Below are 23002 nucleotides of genomic sequence, written 5' to 3' on the forward strand. Positions count from 1 at the left end.
GGAAGATGGCAAACCAGCTGTTATAACTGTGCTCTTTGAATTAAAAGAAAAAATAAAACACTTGAAATGAATGGAAATATAGGAATTATTAGTTGATAAGCAGAAATAACTTTTAAAATATGTATCAGATAGAAATTTTAGAACTGAAAATACAATCTGTAAAAACAATTACTGAATGATCTCACTAGCAGAATGGAGGTGACAAAAGAAAGAGTGAGCTTGAATAGAGATAACTGAAATGGACCAATCTGAAGAAAGAGAAAGAAGAGATTTTAAAAAAAATGACAGAGCCTGGGACCTGTGGACCAATATCGGATAGTCTAACAAATGGTAATTAGAATCCCAGAAAGAGAGGATAAAGAGGTTGGGAGATGTGCTAACCTCCTAGGGCTTCTGCAATGAAATACCACCAAGTGGGTGCCTTAAAAAACAGAAATTTATTTTATCCCACTTCTCGAGTCTGGAAGGTGTTGGAATAGAGGAAATAAAATTGTCGTTTTTGCATATGGCGTAATCATGTGCACATAAAACTCAAAATTGTCTATAATCTATAAATACACTGCTAGAATTAATAATAAGCAAACTTACTAAATAGTCTATAATCTATAAATACACTACTAGAGTTAATAATAAGCAAACTTACTAAAACTTTGGATAGAAACATAATTTTTCAAAAATAAGTTGTATTTCTATATACAAATTTTTAAAATGGGTATTTAAAAGTGATACCTTTTATAAATAAATAAATGAGGGAGAAAGGACAAATGATTTTTACAGAAGAATTTCAAATACTACCAGCAGATACCTCCCCCTTTCTAGGAATTGCTAAAATGACAAACTTTGGTTTTGTTGGACCAATTGCTTCAATGAATAGAATGTGTGTGTAAACATATATTCATATAAATGTTCTATTATTTGCTCTAAAAGGATACCTAGTCTTCTATTTCTAAGACGGCTGTGCTTGGCACTTTTCTTATTTAATAAATCGGCACATTTCTGATTGAACAGGTGTTTTGATTACTAGGTATTAGATATTGTAAGAAGAAAAAATGAAATAAACCAACCATCTCTTATTTATGAAAATTCAATCATTGTTTTTTTCTGTATGACTTTTGAAACATAATACCATTATTTTACATTAAAAATGAGAGATATAATGCATTGGTTAAAAATACATAGAAAAGTAGATACATAAATACACACACACACACACACACACACACACACAACTGGTGTTGATATCTCTATGATTCATCAGAAAATTAAGTCATTCTCAATGTGACTTAATAAGGGCTTTAGCAAGTGTAGGCATCCTGTCTTTGCGGTGGTTTTTACCTGAGAACATGCCTTTTCCATTTCTGGCATCACTGCTAAATATACTGCTCCTGCTGAACAACTAAGCAGATGGTGAGTGATACAGGGTCTAATAGCTCCTATCTGTTTCCATTAGGAAACATGTTTTAATTAGACTCAGATTTTAATCTAATCTCTTTTCCTTGATGTTCCTGCTCTACTCTGAGGCAAAATGTGGCAGAAAGTATTTATAATAAAGTTGAATAATTTGAAAGCTTGGTCTTTAAGCACGGAAAGTGAAATTAGCTGTGGCCTGAGAAGACTTGGGTCTCTGATGTTGATGTTCTGGAATTCAGTTTGTTGATTTGTCAGATGTTTCAAATAGAATAGCATAGAATAAAATAGAATAAAATAAAATAAAATAAAATAAAATAAAATAAAATAAAATAAAATAAAATAAAATATTGAGACACTTGTTTCAGATTTGAAGATGAGATCAAGCAAACCTGGGATGGAAGCAAACCTGGAGAGTCTGTTGTTCAGCAGCTCACCAGTGTCATAGATGGCTCATCTGGTGATCACATCCAGTGATTACAGGACACACTGACACCTGAACCCACCCCGGAACTTCCCACAGGGGCCTTGCTGGTACCTGGGAGTCTGTGTGAATGACAATAAATTCTAATGGAGACCATGAACATCCCAACCCCACATTCTTAGGTGAGAGATGCCAAGGAACGTGGCTGAGCTAACAGAACACGTAGACAGCTGTAAACATGCACAGAGAGTACTTGAGAATTTATTACGGCACGTAGCCCACAGACTGCCCTGGGACCGGTGCTGTCACCATCCCCGGAGAAAGCTGCACATTGAGGTCTGACCACCAGTCACAGGGCTGCAGGAGGGAGTCCATGGGGACTTCCTGTATGCACCTCCCATTCTTTCTGTAAACTAAAATTGTTCAAAATAGAAAGTTTCTTTTTTAAAAATTAATTTTGTTGGAGTATAGTTGCTTTACAATGTTGTGTTTGTTAGTTTCTACTGTACAGCAAAATGAATCAGCTATACATATACATACATATACATACATCAGCTATACATCCCCTCTTTTTTGGATTTCCTTCCCATTTAGGTCACCAGAGAGCCATGGATGGACCTAGAGTCTGTCATACAGAGTGAAGTAAGTCAGAAAGAGAAAAACAAATATCATATATTAATGCATATATGTGGAATCTAGAAAAATGGTGCAGATGAATTGATTTGCAAAGCAGAAATAGAGACACAGATGTAGAGAAAGTTTATTTTTAAAAAAATAAGTTCTGGAATTTATTATCCAAGTTATTAAAAGCAACTCTTAAAAAAAAATACATCAGATGTCAAACCACAGCTTAGTGAGCAGAGAAGTAGAAGTAGGGTGAGGGCCTTGGTTAAGAACTAGTGTTCACTTTGTCTGAAACACGCTCTTGTGTACATTTCAGCCCAGATTTACGTGACCAGTGTTCTTGTGGACGTTCTGCTGTTGGGTCGCCATTATCAAAACCGCTGTCAGTGTACAAAGAGTGTTCAAAAACAGTCTAAACCTAACTATCTTTATCCTGCTCTAAAGTTGCACAAATAAGTCTCCCTCGTATTTATCCATGTGAATGAACTAGGCTGCAGAATGAACAAAGGTAGTGTGTCTGTAATCTCTCCCAGGCAAATTGTAGAGGTTTAACAGAACGCCAATATTGAACTCATTAATCAAGTATGATTCAGAAATTCTTAGCTTCTTTTGATAAGACAGTTTTATCCATTGCACTTTAACAGCCACTCACCGTTGCCCCCGAGGCTGAATCTTAAACAGCATGAGGGCGTTTCTGTTTCAAGTGCGATGCGCTACCTGACTGCTCCTGGGTGTATCTTCATGAGGGATTGGGTATGTTTTATAAAATTAAGGTATTTGACTTCATCTACAGGCTGTTTCGTATTGTGAGCCTGACTAAGCATGTTGCAAGCATATCATCAACTTTAATAGATTTTCTTTCTTTTTAATTAATTTTTTTGAATTTTATTTTTTATACAATAGGTTCTTATTACTTGTCTATTTTATACATGTTAGTGGATATATGTCAATCCCAATCTCCCAATTAATTTTTATTTCATATTGGGATACAGTTAATTTACAATGTTGTGTTGGTTTCAGGGGTACAACAAAATTACATTTTCTATATTTAACTAATCATGTGTTTTTAGTCATAAGAGTTATGATTTGTTTAGTGTAAATATATAGGCACAGGAAATATATAACTTTTAACAATACAGTATTGCTCACTTCAAACCCCATGATAACAATGAGAAAGATTATGCCTGCTTTACTCATGATTCTGCCCCAGGGCCTGACTCAGCAGATCCCAGTAAGTACTTGTTGAATAGAGAATGAGTGACATATAAAAGCAGTCACCTGGGATGATGAAACTCCATAATAAGATACAGTGCGTGCTCGCTCCCTTGTTATTGTCCGACTTACAGGTACGCTGTGTAAGGTAAGAACTATTCTATTACTAGTGATGGAGCAAACTACAGCTACTATGAGGGCAAAAATGTGGGGGGGGATTTACAGAGTCACATGGACCCAAAAACATTGAAAAGTGTCCGTTTTAATCAGCTGTGTTATTTTAGGAATTTATCCATTTCATCTAAATATTCAAATTTATTAAACCATAAATTGTCTATACCAGTGTTTTAGATATTTTTTGCTTTTCCTTTCTGGTAGAGGTAATTTTGTCCTTCTTTCTTTTTCTCTCATTCTGTGTTTCTGGGTCTTTACATTTTTGTTGTTGCTGTTTAGTCTTTTCAGAGTAACAGTTTCTGATTTTGTAACTACTCTCTTGTGTGTGTTTTCTTTTCCATTTCATACTATTTGCTCTGATTTTTAAAATCTCCTTTCTTTTGCTGTTTTTTAAAGTTTAGTTTGTCCTCTTTTTCTATAAAATTCTTCAATTGTATAGTTAAATCATTGAGTTTGTCATTTTTCTTTCCTAAAATAAACTTTCCTAAAATTTACTTTCTAGCACAGCAGTAGCTACATTCCACAAATTTTCTTATACCAATTTCATTATCACCCAGTTTAAAATATTATGTTCTATTCTATTCTATTCCATTTTTATATTCTATTAATATAACTAACAGAATAATTAATAATATGGTCACTTTCACAGGTTCCAGGTAGACATGAATTTGGGGGGGTGGGTGGTGCCCTGCTCAACCCAGTACAGTCTCCAAGTATTTGAGGATTTTCCGGGTATCTTGGTTACTTTTTTCTAGTTTAATTCCACTGTGGTCTGAGAGCATATTTTGTATGCTTTTTATTATTTTAAAATTGTTCAACTGTGGAGCAGAAGGCAGTGGCCCCTGGAGTGATGAGCCCCACCCCCCACAGTGTAAAAGCAAGCAGTGTCGTCTGGGGTGGCTGACTACTGCCATTTACATGTTATGCACATTGGAATGAAGATTGTTAGTAAAACTCCTAAATGTGAATTTTTATCAAAAGCGAATGGATCAGTTCAAAGCTCTTAAGAAACAGCTGAGTGGTAATAAAATTGTTACTCAAGAAATAGCTGGTTCTGTCCATTTGGAGAATTATGCTCTGAAATGTTTTTGTGTGCAGACAATGAAGATAGCGCCGGTTGTTTTCACAAGATCAAGTCCGTCTATCCTGCAAATCCTTAATAGCTGTCATGACAGTCTTTGGAGAACTCACTGATGACAGTGTGAAACATAGAAAATATACAAGGTGGGGTGACATATGTCCATACTTTTTTAAAGCATAGGGAGACGCCTCAAGGAAGACCTGTTAGAATTGGAAAGGTACTGATGTTGAAGAAAATGAAGGTGGGGCCGCCCTCTACCCACTTGACCCACTTGAATCAGAACCATCTTCATCTTCAACTGAGGACTCAGAGAGCACGCCCCCAGGCAGCTGTTCTGGAACAGAGCCCTCTCCGTGCACACGCCCCGGCGGATACAGCGGCAGCAGTGCCTCACAGCACAGGTGAATCGGGTACTGTCCTACCTAAGCCACAGGTTCATCTGGCCATTTATTCACAGTTTCCACGGCGGGGATACTGTTCTAACACCAGAGGACGTGGCTCGAGCTCAGATGCACGGCAGGCGTGCTGGCTGGCGGTGCACAGCAATGCGAACGTTCAGCCCTGCTGCGCAGAGCCTTCAGAGGCCCTCAAGTTACTGTCTGCAGGCAGAGAGTGAAGCCTTTGTACACACATACAAAAAAACAAACAAACAAAAAAAACAAGCACAATGAATAGAAAATAGTTACAAACATGGCAGATATTAATCCAACTATATCAGTTATCACTTTAGATGCGAATGATCTAAATATGCGTTAAAATACAGAGAATTCAAGAGTGGATGATAAAACAAGACTCAACTATTATGTTGTCTACAAGAAATCCACTTTAAAAACATAAACTTTCACAGATTAAAAATAAAGGGATGGAGAAAGATACACACACGGTAACACTATCCAAAAGAAAGCTGGATTAGCTACACAAATTTAAAAGAAAAAAAAACTTCACAAGAAAAATTGTTGAGGATAAAAAGGACATTAAATCATGGTAAAAGAGTTAATTTCCAAGAAGACATACAACGCTTAAAATGTATGCATGTAACAACAGAGCAGCAAAATATGTGCGGCAAAAACTGATAGATTTGGATGTGGAGAAATAGAGAGACTCACTATTATAACTGGAGACTTTAATTCTCCACTTTCAGTAACTGATAGATCAAGAAGACAGAAAATCATAAAGGAGAGGTTTGACCTGACCAAAACTCTTAATCAACTTGATCTAATTGGCATTTATAGAGTATTCTATCCAACAATAACTGTAGATACATTCTTCTTAACTCACCTGGAACATTCACCAAAATAAACCACATTTTGGCTCATAAAACACAATTGAATTTTTTTATATATACAAAAGAATGCTTGTTTTTATTTTTACGTTGCACAAATGCAGGTGACACAGTAGGTCCATAATTCCCATCATTACGTGTAAATTAACAGCTAAAAATCTAAACTCATGATCATCTACACGATTCATAGTCATGCTCTGTGGAATCCACATGGCATCAGAGGAGAACCTAACATAAAACGCCAAGATTCCAGGTATTACTATAATGTCCTCTGTTCACTCTCTGGTACATGCAGTCAAACCGCCTATGAAGTAATTCACCTCAAGTTTCAGTGGATAAAAGAAGCAGCTGAGAACCAACAGCATTCTTAAGTCTAAACGTGAATCTACCCCTTTGTCTTGTTAAATTTCCTTCCATAAAAGTTTAAACTTTTTTTTTTTTTTTTTTTTTTTGCGGTACGCGGGCCTCTCACTGTTGCAGCCTCTCCCGTTGCGGAGCACAGGCTCCGGACGCGCAGGCTCAGTAATTGTGGCTCACGGGCCCAGCCGCTCCGCGGCATGTGGGATCTTCCCGGACCGGGGCACGAACCCGTGTCCCCTGAATCGGCAGGCGGACTCTCAACCACTACGCCACTAGGGAAGCCCTGTGCTTGTTTTTTATTTCTATTTTTTCTTCTACCTTTTCTGCCTTCTCTGGTTTTAATTGAGCACTTTATGATTTTATTTTAACTCCTCTCTTAGCATATTATTTATACATTTTTAATAAACATTTTTAGTTGTTATCTTAGAGTTTGCAATATGAATTTTCAGTGGATATAAGTCCACCTTCAAATACCACTTTCGGGCTTCCCTGGTGGCGCAGTGGTTGAGAGTCCGCTTGCCGATGCAGGGGACACGGGTTCGTGCCCCGGTCCGGGAGGATCCCACATGCCGTGGAGCGGCTGGGCCCGTGAGCCATGGCCGCTGAGCCTGCGTGTCCGGAGCCTGTGCTCGGCAATGGGAGAGGCCACGGCAGTGAAAGGCCCGCGTACCGCAAAAAAAAAAAACAAAAAAAAACAAAAAACCAATACCACTTTCCTACTTCACAAATAATGTATGTACCTCATTATAAATTATTCCCAATATCTCCCTCCTGTCATTTATTCCCTTTATCCACATACTATTAATTCCCAATACATTGTTACTACCATTATTTTAAACAAACTGCTTCTTTTAGATCAATTAAAATATGAAAAATAAAGGATTTCATTTTACCTTAATTTATTCTTCCTCCAATGCTCTTCCTTTTTCAGAAAGATCCAAATTTCTGACCTGTATCAATTCCTTCCTCCCTTAAAGAATGTATGTAAATTGTACTTCAATATATTTTATTAAAAAAAATCAAGTCCAGTTTCTGCGTATGGGTTCTATGGGGTGACGTTTAGGAGAGAGAGATTCACACAACCACCCTGGAGAGGACCACTGGGAACCTAAGGAAATGGGTAAACAATTAGTGTATCGAGTCCACGCTATTTCTTCAAGTAAAGATTGGTTCATACAGTGGAGTATATCTGCGTGGCTCTGAAATATATCTGTGTTAAACAGATGCTTATAGGATGTTTGAAATTGTGGAACTCTTCTTGTTTTCATGTAAGGAAGCGTCACCTTAGAAATGGTGTTGACGTGAATGCAGAAACTATTTAAATTGTAAGAAATTCATGGGAGCGCATAATATACTCTGTCTGAGATCCTGATTCAGTCCACCTAATTTTAATTATTATCTTGCAATGAATAAATTAAAACCATATGATTTAGTCATGTTTGTAAAATGCTCTTACTTTGAATGTTTTGATTAATCATTTGGTAATAACCCCCCCTTCTAAAGTTTAAATGTCAAACATGGATGTCTAATGAGTAATGTAAAAGGTCTGACATATACATTAGCCATATGTAATATTCGGAAACATCTTATTAGACTTTCCTCAGTGGGCTCCTGCCCTGAGAGGCTCAGGATGGTTTCAATTATCTGTTGAAGAGCTCAAGTGTATAGAATATTAAACTATGATGAAACGGAAAGAATATTTTCAGGCAGCTACAGACACAACCCTGCCTGTCGGGATGAAAGTCTGGGAATGAGTCATCTAGAAGGGGAGGTGTGATCACATTTCCTCTGTGAGGAGGCCGTGTCTGCAAGGCTGATTGCACAACTGGGACGGCCCTCTCACCCCTGGCCTGAGAGGCCCTGGGTCACATGCTGGGTCGAGACCACTGGGCAGGGAAGCGCTACAGATGTCCTGGCAGGACAGACAGATCTCCCCAGCCACGTGGAGCCTGCACCTCCTGGGGAATCCCTGGTGTGGCTACTTTTGCTTCTGAGAAGGCTGTCTACATCTGAAAGCCTTGTGTATACATTCTAGCTGGGGGGCTGCAACCAGCCCTACTCCTGGCGGACAATGCCTTCGAGTATCAGGTGATCTCTGGAGACCGAGGATAGCACCACTTTCATTCAAGCGTTTGGGAGTAAATGGCTTAAATAAGGTGGTGAAAGGCTGTGAAGGGTCAAGGAGCCGTAATCAAGATGGCACCATGAACTCCTGCTTTCAGTCCCCACCCCGGCCCGACAGTGAGGATTTAGAAAAAGTGCATAATGAAACTGAGTGGAACAAAGGAAGCAGTCAGAGTCGGGCTCTTTTTCTTAATCAATATATATATTTTTGAAGTATAGTTGATTTACAATGTGCTAATTTCTGCTGTACAGCAAAGTGATTCAGTTATTCTTTTTTTTAAATATTCTTTTCCGTTATGGTTTATCATAGGATATTGAATATAGTTCCCTGTACTCTATAGAAGGACCTTGTTGTTTATCCACTCCATACATAGAAGCTTACATCTGCTGACCCCAACCTCCCACTCCATCCCTCCCCAGGCCCCTCCCTCTTGGCAAAGGTCTGTGATTTTGTTTCTGCTTCGTAGATGAGTTCATTTGTGTCATACTTTAGATTCCACATATAAGTGATAGCCTATGGTATCAGAGCCAGGCTTAGAACTTTCAAAATCAGACCTGGTCCCAGGAGAGGTCCCACTGCTGGTGAGAGGGTGACGCAGGACATGGGGACCCGGGACCCCCAGTATCAGTCTGCCCACAGGACCAGTGGGAAGGCAAGGGGTGAGTGAGGGGCACAGGTCACAGGTTTCCTACTGATGGGGCATCCTCCTTACTTCTGCATGTTCTTCCACCACCTCGTCTAAACATTTGCCCCCAAAGTCCAAATGCTCTCAGCACCACCCTTGCTGCGCTCCGTCTTCAGCAGTTACCCCAACACATGACACGGCTAAGAATTCCCAGGACACCGCTCCCGGCAGTGAGTGCGAGAAGGGCCCTCTCGCCAGTCTCTGGGACCAGGCAGATGTGCCCCAGAGGAATTAGCTGTGAACTGAGTTTCCAGGGATAAGAACGTGGTAATAGTTGAATAAGCCTGGGAGACAGGACAGGAACTCTGGAGAGAAGAGATAGCACATGGAAGACACACAGAGAAAGATCCTGGTGGATGTGCCCCCCGAGTGGTACCACTGAAGCACTGAAGACAAAGGTGGACGTGCTGGCTGGTGGCAGATCCCTAAATGCTTCCTAAGAAAGCCGGGGTTCACCTGCCGGCCAGTGAACAGCCATTCCAGGTGTAAAGAATCAGAAGACAGCAGATCTACTTTGAATGAGGTCTGTTTTAGATTGATAAGTAAATTCTGGTTCTAGTGTGGGTGGGGCAGACTTGAAAATGTGAGATCATGAAAAGTCAGGATTGTAATGCCATCACCAGCTCCTGACCCCCGCTCTTTACCTGTAGACGCCCTTATCACTCACACTCACCTGTAGATGCTCTCCATGCCTCATGGTCACCTGGCACCTGGGACGCTGACCAAGGCTCTCCTTGAAGGGCTAGTTTGTGACATGTGGTTCACACACAAGGTTGCAATTCTTTTGGTTCAAGAGTCTGAGCTTTGTGGGGAGACAGATCTGCCCTTGACAATGGTTTTATATCTCCCCAGCTGCGTGGTCTCCGTCATTGGGCTAATGTCTTGAAACTTCAGTCTTCTTATGTATAAAATTTGAATAATAACACTCAGTCCTTAGACTGCTGTGAGGGTTCAGTGTACAGTCCGTGGAAAGCGTTGACAGTGTTAAGGAGTTATCTGCGAGAGGGACGAGGGGTCCTCCTGGGGGAGCTCGGAGGATGAGGTCACAGGTCATCGGGGTCAGAGGGTGACCTGAGAGACTCCTGCTGCCGAACCTGTCCCAGAAGATGCGAGGGGGCTTTGGGGGAGATGGAAACAGTGTCTTCTTTCTGAGGTGAATCCCAGGCACCAGGAAACTCTGGTTAAGGACATTTAGTTTGTGCCTGGAAACACGGGGCTCAGAAGAGAGTCTGGGTCTGGACCTGTGAATCTGGAAGAACATAAGTGAGTCTGAGGTCACGGGAACCCACCAGGTTTTGTAGGAGGAACAGGGAGTGGGGAGAGGAAGGGGCTGAGGATAGACCCCGGGGACCCATGCGCATGGCCTCTGGGGGCTGGACAGCAACCGGGGGTGGGGGGGACATGGGGCCCCAGGGTAAGGACACCCCCAGGGGCTGTTTCGTCAGCACACGGGCCTCAGATCCGAGTCCACCGCCCGCCTCTGGTACCCGCTCCTCGGAATTCAATGGGATTCAGCCGACTGTGGTGAATTAGCTGTTCTTGTGATTGTTTTGGAGCTCAGCAGAGTCTATTAGGCTAGTAGTTAGAGGCACATCCTCATTTGGCCTGCAAAATCCAAACCCATCTCACCACTGGCCGTTCAGTTGTATTTGTTTTTTTGTTTGGATTTTTAGAATTTTATTTTATTTTTTATACAGCGGGTTCTTATTAGTTATCCATTTTATACATATTAGTGTATATATGTGAATCCCGATCTCCCAATTCAGTGGTATTTGTTTTCTACTTTAGGTATTGGAGGAAAGAGCTGTGATTATGTGAATTGGGTACCCAGCTTGCAGCTCGATAAAATTAGCAGCCCCGTCATTCTGTTGTCACTTAATCGGTGTGCTTTGCTCTTCTCTTGCCCATTTTCCTTTCTTTTTTCTATCACAGCCCAGTAATCTGAGAATCGTGAGAAGAAGCTGTTTAAAAGTCACCCAGCTTTCGCATGGTTTGAATCAAATAAACAGTGCTGTCCAGATGGGGAAACTAACATCTTGAAAACTGAAGGATCTCATCCAGCTTCTAGAAAAGGCGAGTCACCTCTGGGGCTGTCAAGGTGAAGCGCCGCAGTGAAGTTGCTGGGAGGAAGCAGAAGTCCGTCCTTTCTGGTCCCATAAAGACGGTGCTCTCTGTGGGAATTCCTGTTACCGAAGTCCACGCGTCCGCGTGCACTGCCCACAGCTGGGTCATGAGGCGGCTCCCTCCGAGCTGGAGCACAGGAGGCAGCCCTTCATCTGCCACTTGATGTCACACGGATGTCCCTCAGCAACAGAGGAGGGGTGGGAGCTGGGGGTGTGTCCAATCACAGATCACGCACGGCGGTGTGACGACGCAGGTACGTGTGTGCAGACATGTGCGTGCACAGACGTACGAACATACAGACACACACATATGCCCATGCACCACGCTAGCATCACAAAGCCTGGTATCAAAATGGCAGCCCTGACTGATAGAACTATTGCCTAATCTTTCTGCATCTCATCCTCCTAAATTTTACAATAATTGTGAACTGGTCTCTAAAGCTTTTCCTAGCCCTACCTGGAAATGGCACACAGCTCACGGCTCCCACCCTGCCTCCCACTGCCAGGCCCTCTTCCCCACCCTCACGCCGAGGAGGGCGGCCCCAGCCCCGCGGGTCCTGCTCGGCATGGCCTGTCTCCGTGGCTTTGCTCACGGGATGCACAGGGGGCTCCTCCTTCCCTCAGGGCCTGGCCCCTCTTCGCCCCCCTAGAATCGTGCCCCCGCAGGTGCTGGGTGCTGGCCTGACACGTGGTGTTCATGGTGACCTGGAGGCTGAGACGCCCAATTTCTGCTCCCTTCAGGGCCGAACTGCTTGATTTGGGGGACAGTCCGCAGAAACTGGCTGGGGTGCATACAAGGGTACTCGCCAATTACAAAGGTAAGGAAGGATGAGCGTGGGATGGTCTGTACTTCGTTTTCCCATTTTATGTACAATACACCTATTACTTACTTACAGTAGACTTACTATTGGGACACTTAACTGTGCTCATTTCAAACAGTTAATGCTCGGATATGGGACATGGTTTCCAATGTTCCACAGGCTGTAAAGGGAGCGTCTCTCCTGCACCTGTGCCTGCCCGCCCCCCTCAGAAGCAAGCTCTGTCCTGTGCATCTCCTGCACAACCCTGGAAACACCCAATCCCAGGTTACTTTTGCTTTTCAAGGCAGTGTGGTGAAGGATGCTTTAATTCAGGTAGCTGTTTCTGTGTCTTGGATTAAACAAATAACACAGGAAATAATCAAATATCAGGAAAGTTTATCTGATTCAGAATGAGGCTCCCAGATCCTAAGTTGGAACCTTGGAAGGAAGAATGGAAGTCGCCCCGTGTGACTCTGATGACACTGCCCTTGGCCCATCTTCCCAGAGCAAGAAGCAGCCCACACTCAAGAAGCAGCTGCTCTGTGCTGGGCTGGATGCTAGGCCTTCAAAGAACATAAGCCTCTGTCACTCGTGAGTCTGGAGTTTGTAGACCAGGAAAACAAACAAGAAGTGTTTCCTTTTTACAAAAGTTATTTGTATACCTTTTGAATAGGTCAGGTGTGCTTTACTGCCATCATGGGATTTTTATTCTTATGTTGCTCTGTACCCTCTAGTCAAAAGAAAATTATAAAAACACACATGCCATACAAGAAAGTTATTGGGAGTAAAAACACTTGTTGTGGAAGGCTTTGTGGCACGCAGGTAAGTCAGGGGTGTTTCTAAAGGGTTATTTGCTATCGGGGTGACTTGGCCGGACAGGCAGTAGCATGAGGGCTGCTCGTTTTGAAGGAATGACACTTACACGGAGATCAGTGAGCTGGAGGTGGGTTTAGTCCTCATGTGCCGTTGTTGCTTTGCAGGCTCAGAAACCCAAAGGCCGGGAAGAGCTGGTGTGGGAGGAGGGTGGGCAGGGAGGGGGCCGAGGGACCGCGTGGTGGCCTGTGCAGCTGCCCGTGGGATCCCGAGGGGACTCAGCCACGGGGCCACTCCCAGTCCAAGAATTCACTTCCCTTGGAAGCTAAACATGTTGAAACTGTGTTAAAGGTCTGAAATCAGATGATTACTGAATGACAGCCCTGTTCTGTTTATCTCGGTGGTGCCCTGAGTCACAGCCGTGTCAGAGCTCCGATGAGTCACAATGTTATGAACAGGCATCGTCCGACTAGTTTTGCAAACCGAGTTCGCGTCCCTTAGCACCTTCTGCGTCCTCCTTCCCAGCGGCTTCTGCCCTGTGATGCGCTGCTCGGCGGGGGTCGCATCTGCCTGTCCCTGTGTGCCCTCAGGCCCACGCGGTGCTGGGCGTGCAGTGGGCCAGCAGTGGGACGTGAGGCCAGGAAGTCACAAGTGGATGAGTGTCTAGAAAACCCCGGGTCACGTCCTTACTAGTGGCATCAGTGACATTTTTGACAGCACTAGGTTTTAGTGGTGATGTGCAATGGAAATGTTCATTTTACAAAGTAGGATTAACTTATTTTGTGACATGTATACATATATCAAATCACCACATGGTACACTTTAAATATCTCACGGTTTTATTTCTCACTTATACCTCAGTAAAGCTGGAGAAAATACTCTCTTTTTGTAGCAAGGTTTCCATCAGATCCGCCACGTGAGGCTTAGGGTTCCAGACACTTAGCAGGTGGTCGTGCTTCTCTTCTTGAAAAGCAGGTGGAATCACAGTGGACATACGTCATCTCTGCATCCTTTCCCAGGAGATCGACCATGAAGGCTGTAGCTGAACCTCACTCGCCACTCTCTGGGCTGATTGCTCCCTACGTTTTTCTAGGAAGGAACAGGGAGAACCTTAGCTGTCTCTGCCTCAGGAAGTCAGAAGTTGTAACTGGCTTTAAAGATGCTAATGGAGCACGACTGGCTGATTGATGCCCAAGGCCCAGCGTCTCCGCCCCACGGGAGGAAAGTGGTCAGAACATGTTCTCTCTGTGAAGCGTTCCAATGTTTGTTCCCACTGAACTTGCCTCTGGCTGTTGGACACGTTCTCTGGAGCCTCCACCTCCCACGAGGAGGGGCCAGGCTTGGGGCTGCCTGGCCGCAGAGGAACTCGCTCAGCAGGACCTGCTGGGATGGACGGGGATGAAAGGACAGCAGAGCCTGGCTGGCGGCTGCCTCCCGTTGGCCTGAAATGTCTCTCTCGCTGCACTTTGAAGAACCAGAGACCCAGGCAGAGTTGCTCTGATTCTGGCCGCTACGAAGACATGCATGAAACATCAATCTTTATCAGTGGCCTTTTGGAAAAGATGTGGCAGATGGTAGGACACAGCTTTGCCCTCAAGAAAATACAGGGAATCTGTCAAAGCTTATGTTGATCCAGTTCCATTCCCCGCACTCACCCACCAGGACCTTCATACTTAAGCCTCTCCCTCTAGAAGGAAATTCAAGGACGCTGGCCTGGCCCGCCTTCCTCTCTGTGGCCAACGCCCCTGGTCCTGCAGCGTTCATGCCTTCTGTTCTTCGGGAATATAGTCCCCAGATAATTTTGTCAGATGTGATAGGCTACGTACAGCCCCAAAGATGTGCAGATTCAAATCCCTTAGAACCTGTGACTATTCCCTGATTTGGCAAAGAGACTTTGCAGGTGAGTGAATTAAGGGTCTTGAGATGGAGACTATCCTGGATTGTCCACATGGACCCTAAATGCCCCTGCAGTGTCCTTAAGGGGGAGGCAGAGGGATGTTTGACGGCACGGAAGCAGAAGGGGGGGTGACCACTGGGCTGCTGGATGCGGGGAGGGGGAGGGGCTGGAGCCCGGCAGCCCGAGAAGTTAGAATAAGAAGGAGTGGGTTTCCCACAGTCCAGGAGGGAGGGCATAGTTTTGGTCCAGTACCTCTGGTTGTAGACTTCCAACCTCCAGAACGACACAAGATTGAATACGCGTTGTCTGAAGCCGCCCAGTCCGTGGTCGTTTGTTACAGCAGCGCTGGGAGTTCATACAGGGACCAAGTGTCGGCCAAGAGCAAAGGCGATGGTTCTCAGCCCCTCTTGTAGCTCTTGGCCATCGTGCTGGGTTCGGATGGTGAGACACACCTGCAAGCGTGGTGCCAACCATCCTGGAAAGTCTGCTTAAAGAAGGGGTCCGACTTCTCTGTTCTTCTTCCTGCCAACTATGCTGACATGTTCTCTGGACGCCAGCCGCCATCTGGGACCATGAGACAAATTTGGGAATGAAGTCTGCACACGGTGGGTCAGCAAGACGAGATAAGCACGGCAGCAAACCTCCAGGTCTCAGGTAGGAGGAACAAATCCTCATTCGAGCCACACACCTTCTTATCCATCTCCTCCGAAGGGCCCTGTGGATCGATGTATGCCTCTGTTTCTTGCCCTCTAAAACTTTTAGCATAGCAGTATCATAAATTTATAAATAGGAAGAAAATCTGATTAGATTAATTTACAATAAGGTGTGGTTGACCAAGAAGTTTCTCGAAGTTTACATTCGAAGAATAAGCACGTTTTAAATCAAATGCCCCTCCCAGACTGTACATTTCCCATTTAGGATAAAATAGAAGGAGAAAAGAGCCAGGCTTCACCGCTGTGGACCCTCTCCATCTTTGGAGTTTCCACAGTGGTTGAAAGTTTGGAGTTGCAGATCAATATTTCTTTTTTCTTTTTTTCAATGTTTGTAACTGCTACTTATTTTCATGTTCCCTCTTATTTTCTTTTCTCTCACTCATAGAAGACAGGAGTTTCTATTTAGGTCTATGTTGAAGCATCCTAATGTTGCTGTCAGCATAATATTTTATGGGAGCAAATGCAGTGATTTGACTGTCCTTCACTTGAGCATCTTAAAAACATAACAATAGTAAGATTCATAAAGTCTAAGATCATTGAATCGTATTTTCCCTTCTGTTTATGGAACAAAGCTTTCAATTGATTTTATGAGTTAGTTCCCAAATACTCTCTCTTTGTGAAGCAGTGGGGATGGAGTTACAATGCTGGTGTCCGCCCAGTGACCCAACACCTGTCCTTCTTGCCTATAGTGAAAGAAGATGAAAGCTGGCCCTTCGATGCTGCTGCGATGGAAAGTCTTTGGGAAATGCATCGACAGTAAAAGCAACATTTAATTAAGTACAGCTTATCACTGTATGTTGAATAAAGCTCTTGAGATGTTTGTGAAAACAGATTCTTGCAGCCTGGTTTTGTACCTTCCTGCCTTTAACTAGGCCAGGAAAAGACATATCTTTTCCCCTTTTCTCAGCTTCTTGGCAATGTCAGTTCCCATTCCAGCCAAAATCTAGAAGTGCAGAGAGCGCTGATTGAGAATAGCTATTTGAAAAACCAGTATGTTTAATACCACACAGTGGGCTGGCTTGAACTTGGAAATGAATGTCCACCTCCAATCTTTACATCCGAGCGGTTTCAGCAGGTTTCATCGCTGCCTTGCAGAAGGACGACTGTATTGTTGTCCCTCAGAAGGTCATGTAGCCCCCAGAGGAGGGCATTTCCACATCAGTGGAACCCTACAGCCAACTCAATAAGATCTCTCAGAAACAGGTTGAAGAGGATCGGTGTTTCCTAATCAGATTTGATATTTGAGTTTTCAATGGATTGAAATTATTTAGATGTTTAAAATGAATACTAGTCTTCTGAGATTCTGTATCTCTGAAAGAAATTTTAAATGAATCTTTAAAGACTGCACAGGGTTATTGTTGGAGTATGTCCTATGAACTGCTCATATGAACACATGGACTGGAGTCCAGAGATGCGCGGGAAGCTGGATGTTTTAATAGGAAGGTTAGGTTTTCAAAAGTTGAGTGTTGAACAAGGGCCTTCTCATTGTAAATGTCAAAAGGCTAAGTAAGAAATAGTCAATTTATTTTTGAATTTTATTTATTTATTTTATACAGCAGATTCTTATTAGTTATCCATTTTATACATATTAGTGTACATAAAACCTCACAGCACTTGGTTTGTGTGTGGGTACTCAGTTGATGATGAATCTGGTGTCCATCCAGATTTGCTCCAGATCAGGCCCTGGAGTGGACGAGGATGCAAGTTACCCCCTGAGGGTCTCTGGGTGACTCTCCACTGGTCATCCTGTCCTGGAGCCTCAAGGCAGCCTGTCTGTCCCCTTGGCCTGCGTGCATTCCTTCGTTGGGATGAGCCATCTGGAAGTTTCTGAGTCAGAGACTGAGAGCTCATTGCTGTTGGACATGTAATGGACAGGTAAGTGGAGATCTAATCAGTGTTCTCAGCGGTAGAGGCTATTTCATCCTTCAGGGGTCTGGGGGCAGAGGATTTATACAGAGACGTGAAGAAGTATTTATGCTACTGAATCATTCATTATTGTGTACAGTCACTGACAAAAATTGACAGTAGCCTGCTTTAGAATGTCTTCTGCACTGAAGCCTTTGACAGTGGGCCCAAGAGCGTGACAGGACATTCCCTGGCATTGCGTCACACCTCTGAGACTCCTGCAGTGTGGCTTTGTGTCATTTCAAAGGACACTCAGTTTCCAATAATAAATGTAATCTCTAACTTGAGGTATATTAAGCACATGTGTTTACTTTGCAAGGGTTCTGAGACTTCCTTTTTCATTTTAAATAGAGAAAAAGCCATCCAGCCATGCCAATTCTAGCTGCAAAATAACAACTGTGCTCTTGGCAAATAAATCGGGGTAAATAATGGCTTGTGCTACCTGAGATGTGAACGCATGACTTCAAAACACAGAAAATACTCCATTTTTTTGTGTGTGTGAATGAATGAATGAATGAATGAATGAACTATTCTCACTTAAGTGGGACATGGAAGTACAAACGTGAGAATTTAAAGGAAAGGAATACATGCCTGTTGAGAGAAGCAGCAAGTGCTCCTGGAGCTGGATCTTGGCAGGTGGGCAGAACCTCCTAGTGATGGAGGCTCAAGTCCTGTATTGCTAATTCTTCTGCTCTGAGAATGATGAGGGGGCTGTAAACCCACAGAAATGACAAGAGAGGAGACAAATGCCACTTTATTGCATCAATGGAATGGATGTCAGCCAACGCAGGGCTTTCTGGTTGGCATGAGGCTTCAGTGAGTTCCCTCGTCCAACACCTAAAAGGACATCTCTCCGTGGATCCTACACCCCACACCCAACATTCAGGATTTTATGACCTCCAACTGGTTACACTTTACAGGAGACCAGAGGAGTGTGGCCAACATGCAGAGGAAACAGGGAAGGGGTCCAGAGTGAGATGAATGTCCAAAAGTGTTCCATGGAATGGAAAAGAAAGCCACACACAGGACCTGGGTTTCTCAAGTATCCCAACCACTGGGGTCCTGCTGAGAGGACATGACAGATGAAGAGTCCTGGAATCTGACTGTTCCTTCCTCTCCAGGGGGATAAGGAAAGAGTCGAGGAGAAGGACGTTCCCTTTCCCTACCATAGGGGTTGATAGGTGATTGTATTTCCAACCATGTTCATACTTTGCTTCTCTGTCACCTGTCTCAGAGCTGCCCTGTCCTAGACCTTTTGGGGTCACACAAGGTGGAAAGTGGGGTGGCTGTCTTGTCTCTCACACTGTTCCGTACCTCAAGGATCAGTGACAAGATAAAGGTAAAGTTGACCCAGACCAGCATTTACTGTTAACTTTTACTGTTAATTATTCCTTATTATTGAAAATACCATTCTCCACAGTGGTTAAAACAGAGGGGATCCAAATAATCTCCTTATCTTGGAGTGCATACGATATGCTTCAGGTTATTCTGTTAAGAAGGGGCTGCCTGATGCCCCTTCCTCAACGGGCAGGACACAGCTGCACCTGGCTTTTGTCCTGGACATGACCGAGTCCTCCTTTTCCAATTTTAGGGGACCCGGTGGAGGTCTCTAACATGTTAATTAGAAGAAATGAGCAAAGAAAACAAGTCCTCTTTTCTGCCTATTAAATTCCCAACTTATAAGATGTCTGAGCTGCCCAGTCTCCTTCCCTGTGTCTTTATCGCGGACCTACATTTCCACGAGGTCCATTTGACAGGAATTAATGGTGAAGATTTTCTTGTGGATGCAGACCATGCAAGGGAACAAACACACAGGACTCAGCACGGTATTAACAAGAGAAAGTCTAGTGGTTAATGAAGTCACAGAAGACGCCTGCCTAGGGGAGGTTAGGCCTCAGTTACGCAGGCCCACAGCCGTCCGCATGTGCTTATTTGGAGGTTGCTAAAGTCACGTTCAAATCCCATGTTCCACCATAACTACACCACATGCAGTGTAATGTAATGAAACATAATGATGACAGCAGTGCCGTTAACTGAAAAATCTTATTATATGCCTGGTGACTTCGGTTTTATATAAATTATTTTATAAAATCCTCAAAATAAATCTGTGAGCTCAAGTTGTTACTTTATGTGTATCATTTTATTTAAATACATCTGAGAGGTGGTGTAACTTGCCCGAGGTCACACTGCTGGTACAGAGGTCTGGGTGAATCCCTGGTCTGGGTGAATCCCTGGTCCCGGGGCTGCACAAATCTTACACTTCCCAATGACACCCCTCCCTGCTTATTAATCAAGAAATAAAGAATGACAATAAAAATGACAATTTTGTCATTTGCTGCAACACAGATGGACTTGGAGGACATTATGCTAAGTGAAATAAACCAGACAGAGAAAGACAAACACTGTATGATATCACTTATATGTGGAATCAGAAAAATAAAACACTCTAGTGAATATAACAGAAAAGAAGCAGACTCACAGATGTAGAGAATAAACTAATGGTCACCAGTGGGGAGAGGGAAGAGGGGAGGGGTGTGATAAGGGTAGAGGTTAAGAGATACAAACTGCTACGTATAAAATAAAGAAGCTACAAGGATATATTGTACGGCAAGGAAATATAAACACTATTTTACACTAACTATAAATGGGGGACAATCTTTAAACATTGTGAGTCACTCTATTGTACACCTAAAGCATATAATATTGTAAATCAACTATACCTCAATTTAAAAAAGAAGAAAAGGAAATAAAGAAAGAGAAAAAAATTGTTTGGGACTCGACTGTTTATCTGGCATGAAAAATTTATTCTTAGCATAAACAACATAAACGTTGCCAAGGAGGATCTTTTGGGAAACAATTATGCAAAATATGTGATGTCATTGCAGGGGGTTTAGATGTCCCATGAAACTTATTTCTAGAGATCTGGCTCCTGGGAATTGGTGAGTCATGTCACTACGTTCTGATTTAGCATCAGTTTTGAGGTCACATAGGAAGTTGCAAAATTAAGAAGCTTAGATAAAAAAATCAAACCCTATTTTTTTGTAGCCTCTTGAGTGAATGGAAGCCTGGAGGGTCTCACTTCAGACTGGCTAGAGAATGGGGTCAAAGGTGGGGAGGCACCATTCACAGAAGGGATGCGGAGGTGAAAAGTCAAGGAGGCAGGGTCATCCAGGGCTTACCTTATAGAGAGTGTTTCCGAAGCTCTGTGATGGGTAAGGGGCATGTGGTTAAATGCCATTGACTCACACTCTTCCCTTTTTGCTGTTTGTTAAGAACTTCAAGGACACAAGTGCACTTGCCCCTGCAGAACTTAAAGGCTGACTTGTCCCCAGTGGAACCAGGCCCCACTGCTGTGTCCCTAAGGGTGGGAGTTAACTTCTGCTGACAGACATCCTCTGTCCTCTCCTCCCACGGGGAGTGGCCTGGCAGGGAGAGAGGCTGGCTTCCCAGCATCCTGGGGGATACCCACCCAAAGATTTGCAGTCTGTCCTTCTGAGCTGGTGGATGGAGTGAATTCACAGCTGTGTTCCCGGAATCTTCAAACTCCGTGGGTGTAGCTCCTCGAAGCGGCAGGATGAAGTGAGTCCTGGAGGTCTGCCTGTTGTTGGTCCTCAAAGCCTCCCATCAGCACCCTCTCAGGGAGTCCCCCAGGGATGCTTTCCATTCCAGCATGGGGCCAAAGGTGATGCTTTGATCCCAAATAAGGACACTGCCGCGTCACTCTGCATTCAGTTGGCTGAGGGACTGTCCGCCGCCGGCTCCTTTCCTCCTCTGCACTTGGCCTCCTGTTCTCCTGTTGTTCCTTTCCAGTTCCCTTCCCTGGTTCCAACTCCTCCCACCCACTGGCTGCTGGGGCCCCCAGTTTTTGGTCTTCCGTCCTCTCTATGGAGGAGCTGAGAGCAATGCCCTCTGAAGCCAGGCATCTCCCAAAGCCGCATCTGCACCGCCGGCCTCTTTTCTGAGCTCCAGCTCGCACGTCCCTGGGCCTGCGCCCCTCCGGGGGAACGTCTAACCCACACGTTCACCAACAAGCGCCCCGTCTCTATTTATTTCTTGACCAGATTATCACGAGCCCATCTAATATCTCCCACGGTGAAGGTCTTGACCTTCTCCTGTTGTCAGACCCTGCCCGCCATATCCGTCACCACACACAGCTTCCACTCCCCCAGGCCTCTGCATCCCAGCCTCCTGGCACGTCTGCTCATCTTCAGGAAGCCTTCACAGCCTCCTGCCTGGACTGAGTCAGGGTCTGGACCTTCTCCCCGTGTCTCCCGGTGTTCTCCCCGACCAGTCAGTGCTCTCATGGTAGTCTGGACGACCTGTCTAAAATGCAGAACTGCTCAAGTGACCGCTCTGGTTAAAAGCCACTGGCGACTCTCACACTTGGCTGGAGGACATTCTGCGGAGGGGAATTTGGCCAATGTTTCGAAGTTAAAAATTCACCCACCCTTTGATGCACTGTCCTGAGGCCATCCTGTCACATGTGCGCAAAGGCACACAAATAAGGATAATCGCTGGGGGTGGTACATCAGCACGGGCCTGGGAACGCCCCAAATGCCCACTGGCAGGGACACCGGCAAAACGAAGAACTCACCCAGTGAGGTGTGCACAGTCATCGCAGGGGACGAGGCAGCTCCTCTGAGCTGGTTCAGGAAGGTCTCAGGGTTGCGCCCCGGCAGCCCCGCCCAGAGCCCCTCGTGCCCTGCACTCCCTGTCACCAGCTCTGACAGTTCCCCCCACCCACCCACCGCCAGCACCTGCTACTCCTGCTGAGGGGGGTCCTCCAGGCCACTAGGCAGATTCACCTGTGGGCACAGGGCCGGGGGTGTAGGAGAGGGTGTCCCCCAGGCTGGCCCCGGGCCGCCGACAGAAAGGTGGGGAGAACCAAGCTCCTGGACCCAAGTTCAGGAGAAACTTGGAGGTATCCCTTACATCCTGGGGTCCCTGCAGAGTCAGAATTGGACAGGGCCAGCTTCACGGGCTGCCACCCGTGTGGTCAGACAGGGCCCCTCAATCGGAGGCCTCATACTTGATTTAAAGCTCGGCTGTCCCTATCTTGATGGTTTTTCCTTTTTATTTTGCACCGGGCTTTGCAATTTGTGTAGCCAAGCCTGGCTCTGAGAATGTTGCGTTACAATGCGCCGTGGCTGGCCGTGGCCCATCCCGGACCAGGACCCCCTCCCTACTGTTTCTGTAGGGTGCACTCAGCACATCACGACTTGATAAGGTCTGCTTCTGGGCAACCTGACCAACCCTGGAGCGCTTATGTGTCCTTGTGTGCTGTGCAAATGTGTGATTGTGTGTGCTTGTTACATCACCTCTGGGACACACACAAGACGTGGAAGAGGAAGACAAGAGGGTGACGGATGGGGGCTTA

The 23002-nt window shown here is 44.6% G+C and overlaps 1 long non-coding RNA gene and 1 pseudogene across 2 annotated transcripts; both read left to right on the plus strand.

Annotated features, from left to right (window-relative positions):
* Positions 1-3825: 3825 nt before the first annotated feature.
* LOC117196253 (vacuolar protein sorting-associated protein VTA1 homolog) lies at positions 3826-5544 on the plus strand (annotated as a pseudogene).
* A 6222-nt stretch (positions 5545-11766) lies between these two features.
* LOC125960645 (uncharacterized) lies at positions 11767-16548 on the plus strand. Of its 2 annotated transcripts, none has more exons than XR_007470512.1 (2): positions 11767-12315; positions 14086-16548. It is a non-coding gene; the product is annotated as an uncharacterized LOC125960645 (long non-coding RNA). The 2 variants fall into 2 exon arrangements; XR_007470513.1 differs by having other exon boundaries at positions 14130-16548.
* Positions 16549-23002: the final 6454 nt, after the last annotated feature.

The sequence above is a fragment of the Orcinus orca genome, chromosome 12, assembly GCF_937001465.1.
Source record: "Orcinus orca chromosome 12, mOrcOrc1.1, whole genome shotgun sequence".
Taxonomy (NCBI): domain Eukaryota; kingdom Metazoa; phylum Chordata; class Mammalia; order Artiodactyla; family Delphinidae; genus Orcinus; species Orcinus orca.